Source organism: Miscanthus floridulus, chromosome 12 (assembly GCF_019320115.1).
Source record: "Miscanthus floridulus cultivar M001 chromosome 12, ASM1932011v1, whole genome shotgun sequence".
Classification (NCBI taxonomy): Eukaryota; Viridiplantae; Streptophyta; class Magnoliopsida; order Poales; family Poaceae; genus Miscanthus; species Miscanthus floridulus.
This window is the reverse complement of record NC_089591.1, coordinates 68328489-68335302: the sequence shown is the minus strand read 5'-3', so window position 1 is coordinate 68335302 and position 6814 is coordinate 68328489. Positions and strand designations below refer to the sequence as shown.

The 6814-nt window shown below is 54.4% G+C and overlaps 1 pseudogene; it reads right to left on the bottom strand.

Annotated features, from left to right (window-relative positions):
* Positions 1-617: 617 nt before the first annotated feature.
* On the bottom strand, positions 618-3966 carry LOC136496056 (uncharacterized; annotated as a pseudogene).
* Between the last annotated feature and the right edge of the window lie 2848 nt (positions 3967-6814).

The window sequence follows — 6814 nt, the reverse complement described above, 5'->3', positions numbered from 1 at the left end:
CCATGTGCGGGAAGCCGTTGAGGTCCGCGAACAAAAACTGCAATCGCAACTGACGAGTCGCTGTGGTGCATAAGAAATGTCTTTGCTACGCTGTAGTGCATCTTTCCAGTGAGTTTACTGTGTTCCCTTGATGGAAATTGGAATGGAATGAAGTGTAATTGTAACGACGGCATGCATGTGAATCACGATGATGAGGCGTTCCCTAGCACACGTCTCCTACCCAACGAGGGGGGATTAGAACTAAGGCCACTTAAAAGTCCACAAGCTGGCGTACACGGCTGCACGAGATAGAGACAGTAAAGTATAGGAATCCACGGAGCCCACAGTATATCCGGTCGTAGGTCAAGTGCTACAATCAATATTTCCAGGCCATAGCTCCGACCTGTTGGCTGTTGCTAAACGTCCTAATCCACCACGGTACCACCCAAACTCCCAAGTGGAGAAGATCATTCCAACGCTGAATAATCATGGCCACAAGCAAAAAAGAAAGAAAGAAAGAAAGAAAGAAAGTCCGGATCTCTCTGTCAAAACTGAAAACCATCGTGTGATATTCACAGCCGGCGCCTCATCCATCACAAAGCTTTGCAGAAGAAGGGAAAAAAAAAAATTGACGTCAAAGGGTTCGTTCTATCGAACGGGTCAAGAAAAGCAGCGGGGTTTCTTCAATCTTCACACATTTCCGCTGAATCTCCCACCGCGATGATGAGAGGCCCCGTCGCCGGCGGCCCTCCCACGGCACCCGGTGAGCGCGCGGAAGTCAATCGTCATTCGTGGCCGCGGAGTTCGGCGGATAGCTGACCGGCCGTCCATGTCAGCTGCGCGAGCTCCGCGAGGTGGTCGCGCAGGCCGTCAGCTAGCAGCATCAGCAGCTCCCTGCAGTCTGCAGCAGCGCAATCATTCCCGTCAGTCACATGACACCAGCAATCTCGTGGCTGAAGGATGGTCCAAAGTCCACTTCTGCGCGCGATCAGGTTGCCGATGGCTTCGGGCAAGCAAGAACGAGACATGACAGAAAAAGAGAGGGAGACCCGCACGGGCGTTACCTGGGATTCTGCTAAAGTTGTGCAGCGACACGGCCGCGAGGACCCTGTGCCGGGCGGGCCGGCGGGGCGCCAGGCACTGCTTCAGCCGCGGGACGAGCGTCGAGAACGCGGCGAGGGACGTGTCCGTGGCGCCGTCCTCGTCCCCCGACGAAGCCAGCGCGCGGCTCAGCTACCCGGTCGTCGTCAGGCACGCGCCCACCAGGCCGGCGTCGGGGGAGCCCAGGCACTTGGACAGCGCCTCCAGGAACGGTCTCCTGATCCCGATGCTGCTGCCGAGGAGCGCCGCGGCCACGTGTCTCAGCCACGCATCGTTTTCGGCCGCTTCCTTCTCCTGAGCGGTGCGCAAAGCGAACTTAAGAACTGTTCATTGGTAGTGTTCTGGGTGTAAAAGGTGGCCAGGTGTGCAGTACGTGTACATGTATGACAGCGTCAGAACTGGGAGCAACGGCCTGTGAGTGGTCGACGAAGCCGGCCTGTTTCAGCGTCCAGTCGTCTGCGAGAAGGTCGCCTGAGGCTGTCTCCAGCTCAAATCTAAAATGAGTCTTCAACACGATATTTATAGTCTTCAACAGAGGACCTATATAAAAGACTCATTTTAGATGCCAGGGGATGCATAACCTAAATGTGTGTATCCTCTCTTCTAGAGACCCATTTACAGAAAGGGTTGTCTTTTGGGTCTTGTTGTTGGATAAGACCAAAAATAGGTATCGAACCCTTTGTCTGTAGTGCTACCCAAAAAATGAATGAGTCTTATATTTTGGGTCGCGGTTGTCGTCGATAGAAATGTCCTCCCAAGTCCCAACAGCAGCAGAGCTCTCCGAGTGCTGGGCACGACATTGTCATCTGACAGGCAGCATCTCAGAGAATGTGTGATGGTCTTGGTCGCCTCTTCTCTGTAGGTGCTGCAATGCCTCTTCTCTGTACGTGTTGAAGATCTGGCGCGTCAGTGGACAGAGGAAGTCGCTGGGAACCGTGGCGAAAATGGATAACTCGTCGTTGCCATCTGTGTCACTCTGGAGTGGCACTTCACTGAGGAACTCACAAGAAATCACAGCGATCAGTACAGAATTGTATTGTATGCACTGGAAGATTGGAGGATAGTCGAAGGGAAGGGAAGGGAAGGGAGTGGTGCTCGTACCAGAACTCGAGCGTAAGAAGGTGAATAGCAGAGTTGTCAGAAATCGTCGGGTAACTTGCTGACGCATCCGATTCCTTGTTGGGTTCTTCTTCGACCTATGAATATGATTGTGAGATGTAATTTGTCATAAACTTTGGTGTATTTCGTGTGAATAAGCATGATGGAATGTTTCCGGGGAAAATGCTTAGGCCCGTTTAGATGCAAGCCAAAATCCAAAAATTTTCAAGATTCCTCGTTACATCAAATCTTGCGGCACATGTATGGAGCATTAAATGTAGGTAAAAAGAATAATTAATTACACAGTTTGCCCATAATTGACGAGACAAATCTTTAAAGCCTAAATAGTCTATAATTGGACAATTTTTACCAATACAAACAAAAGTGCTACAGTAGCCAAAAGCCAAAAATTTTCGCATCTAGACGGGGCCTTACAGGTGGTTCGAACGTCTCTCTGTCTAAATTGTCAGGCACGGGCACGTTTTCTTCTGCCAACAGAGCGGGAATGTAGCTCCTTTCCTCACCTCCAGCTCCATCGCTCTCCTGGTCCGGGAGCACGGTCACCGCGTCTGCGGCGGCGTCGGAGTACACCGCTTCTTCCTCCTCGATCTCCTCGGGTGCCCGCATTGTGTCGTCGTACGCGAACTTCGTCGGACTCGAACTCCCGGAGCCGAACATAACCTCCGAGCTGATGTCGTACGACGTCGACGCTGAGCACCTCGGCGCGCTGGCATGGACCGTGCTCAGCGGAGCAGGAACGTCCGGGAGAGCCATGGCGTCTGTCCGCCCCAGCAGCCAGTCCCTGTAGTAGAACGCGAGCGCGCGCGTCCCCTCGTCCAGTACGTCGACGAACACCTTCTCCACCTCCTTCACCCTTTCGTCCGCGCTTGCCGCCGCCGACTCGCGGTCGCGCCACGTCCTGAGGTGAGAGAGGCCCGGCCGGAAGAGCCTGTCCCAGAGCGCGGGCAGCAGGACCGTCCGCGCCTCGCGCGGCGCCAGGCAGAAGGCCTCCAGGGCGTGCACCGCGGCGGAGTGGTCCCGCTTCTGCAGCTTGGAAACGACGGACATGTAGAGGTGCGCGCACGCGGCGAGGCGCGGGTAGGGAACGCCCGCCGCCGCGGTCACCGCGTCCGCGTCCTTGCCCTGGAGCGACGCCATCTCGTGGAGCTTGAGCGACGCGCGCTTCAGGTCGCGCGGGTCCAGGCCCTCTGTCGCGGCGCTCTCGATGGTCTGCGCGTGCACGCGGAGGTCCAGCACGGCGCGGTGGTTGGAGTCGACGAGCCACGACGCGTAGCCGGCGCGCAGCGAGGCGCGGAACGCCTCGTCCTTGGCGAACCGCTTCAGGGGCCCCGAGGCCAGGGAGATGAGCGGGGTGAGCGCGGACTCGTCGAGCGCCGGCCCCGCGGAAGGGTCAGACGCGTTGCCCCTCCTGGCACCGGCGCCCGAGCCCCTGTCGCCGTCGCCCTTGTTGCTGTGGCTCCTCGCGCTCGTCAGCGACGCCGACGACCCTCGCGTCTAGGTCGCGGCCCGCCGCCGCTCGGCACCGGCGTCCCTGCTGCCATCGTCCGCGTCGACGTTCATCTGCCTCAGGCGGCTGCGAGTGAGCACATCGGACTGTGACCGCGAGGGCGGCTTGTCCGGGCGCCGGTGCTGGAGTGGCATGCTCGCGGCTCTCGAGGCCGCCGGGGCGGAGCTGTCGGGCGGCTTGTGACGGTTCTTGAAGCCGTCAGCTGCGAGGAGCTCACGGAGCAAGGACGACGGAGGCGGCGCCATTGTCGTGGACGCAGCGGGTGACGTACTGACGTGACCGAATCAACCAGGAGCTGGCTCTGCTACGCGGTACGCCTCGTGGTGGCAGTGGGGTAGCGGCAGAATCCTCGGTTGTTCTCATCATACGTGACAGGGCGACGTGGTGAAATGCGCGAAGGGGGCAGCGGGAAACGGTCTCGCGGGACAGAGTGTGCCAAATGGGGGGTTTTGGCGGGCAGCTCGTCGCCCCGGCTGGCCGGCAGAGTTTTACGATTTTCTGGTTCGGCTGGTGCGTAGGCTATTGGTTGCTGCGTCAAAGTGTGTGTGCTGTAAGTGTGTGTGCTGTTAGGTTTGATCTCTCACCAGTTAGGCCCAATGGCTTTTTGGGCCTTGTTCTCGCGCTCTGATTGAGGCCGCCCAACCCTACATGGTTGGTGGGCCCCCGTCGCGCAGCGCTATAAAGGAAATGTGGGGGCCGGGGCTCGCAGTACGAGGTTCACCGCGCCGCTAGTCACCCCACCGACATCCTAACCCTAAACCTGATCTTGAGAAGGGGCGCTGCCAGCGACGGGAAGCACCACCGACGCTGGCAACGCCACCCTGACGCACACGCCGCCGCCGAGGACGCCACAGCGCCGACTCCTCCCTCTCCACCGAACATCGCTGCCGGCGCGCAGATGGCGTCCGCCAACGAGACCCCGGCCGGTGCTTCGACAACTACGGCCTTCGATGGTTTGCTACATCTCACTCCCCTTCTCTCTGCCTCTCATGTAAATCCCGAACATGTATTCTATTCCTATGCAATATATCCCGATCTGATGAATATGACTAAAAGATAAGATCCAACAATGGTACCGGAGCTAGGTTCCGAGAAGAAACTGGATCGGGAAAGAAAATAGAAAGCCGAACCCTAAGACCTAACCCTAATTCCCCAAATCAAATCAGAGAAGGGAAAAGGGGAGGGTCGGATTCCGAGAACCCTAGACCCAAATCCAAAAGAGGGAAGAAGGGGAAGAAGAAAGAAAGAAGGGTCGAAACCCTAACCCTAACCCCAGTTTTCCATTCGGATGAACGAAAAGAAAGAAATCGAAAGCAAAGAAAACCAAATCGGCAAGAACGAACCCTAACCCTAACCCTAGTTTCCCATTCGGATAAACCCGAAAAGAACAACTCAAATCAGAAAGGGGAAAGTGGGTTAGGGTTAGGGTGCGTCGGATGAACCTGCGCCGGCGCGGGAGAAGAAGCTGAGCTGGGGGCGCTGGCTCGCCGGGCTCGGCCAAGGAAGCGCCGCGGCCAGGCCGCTCGACAGCGGCGTGCTCACCCGTTGGGGAGCACGCACGCCGACGAGGGCGCCGGTGATGGCACAAAGGCTCGCCATGGCTGCCCACTCTGCCTTCCTCGCTCGCGGCTGCTCGGTGGCTGCTGTCATCGCTGCGGCTAAGAAGAGAGAAAGAGCGAAGAGAGAGAAAGGGCAGGAGCCGAATGAGCTAGGGTTTTAGGCCCCCGCGCGGCGTCGGGGTTTTTATCCGAGCGATGGAAACAGACGACCGTCCGATGGGGAGGAACGGCGCCAGATGCGCGGGCCAGTGTCCCGGCCCAGGCGGGAGAGCGCGCAAGGCCGAATTTCCAGCCCAGGCCCAGGTTGCGGCCTCGGCGCGGGGGGAGCGCGCGGGACAGCGCGAGCGCGCGGACGCTGGGCTGTCTTGGGCCGCTATAGTGTGCGCTGCTGGGCGAGCTGGGCCGCGCTAGGCTGAAATGAAAGAAGAAGAAAATTTTCTTATTATTTTCCAGGAGCAATTTTAATGCATATTTTGATGAATTTGAATGATTTTGATACAATTTTCTGTGCAAATTTTATCCAACGATATTTTGCTCAGAAAACAGTGAATTTTTTAGTGCTTCTGGAAAATAATAATATAAAAAGATTATTAATGTTTCCGCTGTGCATGATAATTATTGTTCTCTTTGATTAAATTTGAACCAACGGGATAATTTAATTTTTAGAGAAATGAATTTCTGATAATTTTGATACGATTATGATGTTATTATTTTCTGACCAACGTTGTTAATAACAATATTATAATTTTTGATCCATGAGAAATTGTGCATTAAATTTACTTCTGCCCAACGGTGATGTAAAATGTTTGCATGGATGAATTATAAGTTTTAATTTAACCAACGTTGAGTTAAAACATGAAATTTTACGTATAAATGTTTCTTACTTACTTTGGTGTGATTTCAGAAGGCAAATGTATTGTGAACATTGCCAATATCCCGACACTCAATGGGACCAATCACCGTGTATGGCGGGAGAAGTATGAATTGGAACTTGCGTTGGGAGAGGTCGATTTTACCATCACCTCACCGTGTCCTACTGAGCCAGAAAACCCGATGAGAGGTGAAAATGAATCTGACGTCGATTTCGCTGCTCGAAATCATGATCATGCTGAAATAAGAACGAAATATGACCTTGAACATAGGCAATGGACTCTCTCCAACTGCAAGTGCCTGTTGGTGGCCAAGGCCACCATGGAAGAACAGATAAGGGGCTCAATCCCTGAATATGCTACTGACAAAGAATATCTTGAGAAAATCAAGAGTCAGTTTACTGGGTCTACCAAGGCCACAACAAGTTTACTGATTAAGAAGCTTGCGAATGAGAAATTCACTGGTGGTAGCATAAGAGAGCACATTTTGAAGATGAACACTACGGCATCTAAGCTAAAAGAAATGAATTTGAAGGAGGAGGATTTCCTAATTCATTTGATTTTTGCTTCTTTGCCAAAAGAATATGACACCTTCATTGTGAACTACAATATGCAGCCTGAAAGATGGGGCATAGAAAGACTCATCTCAATGTGTGCTCAAGAAGAGGAGAGGATAAAGT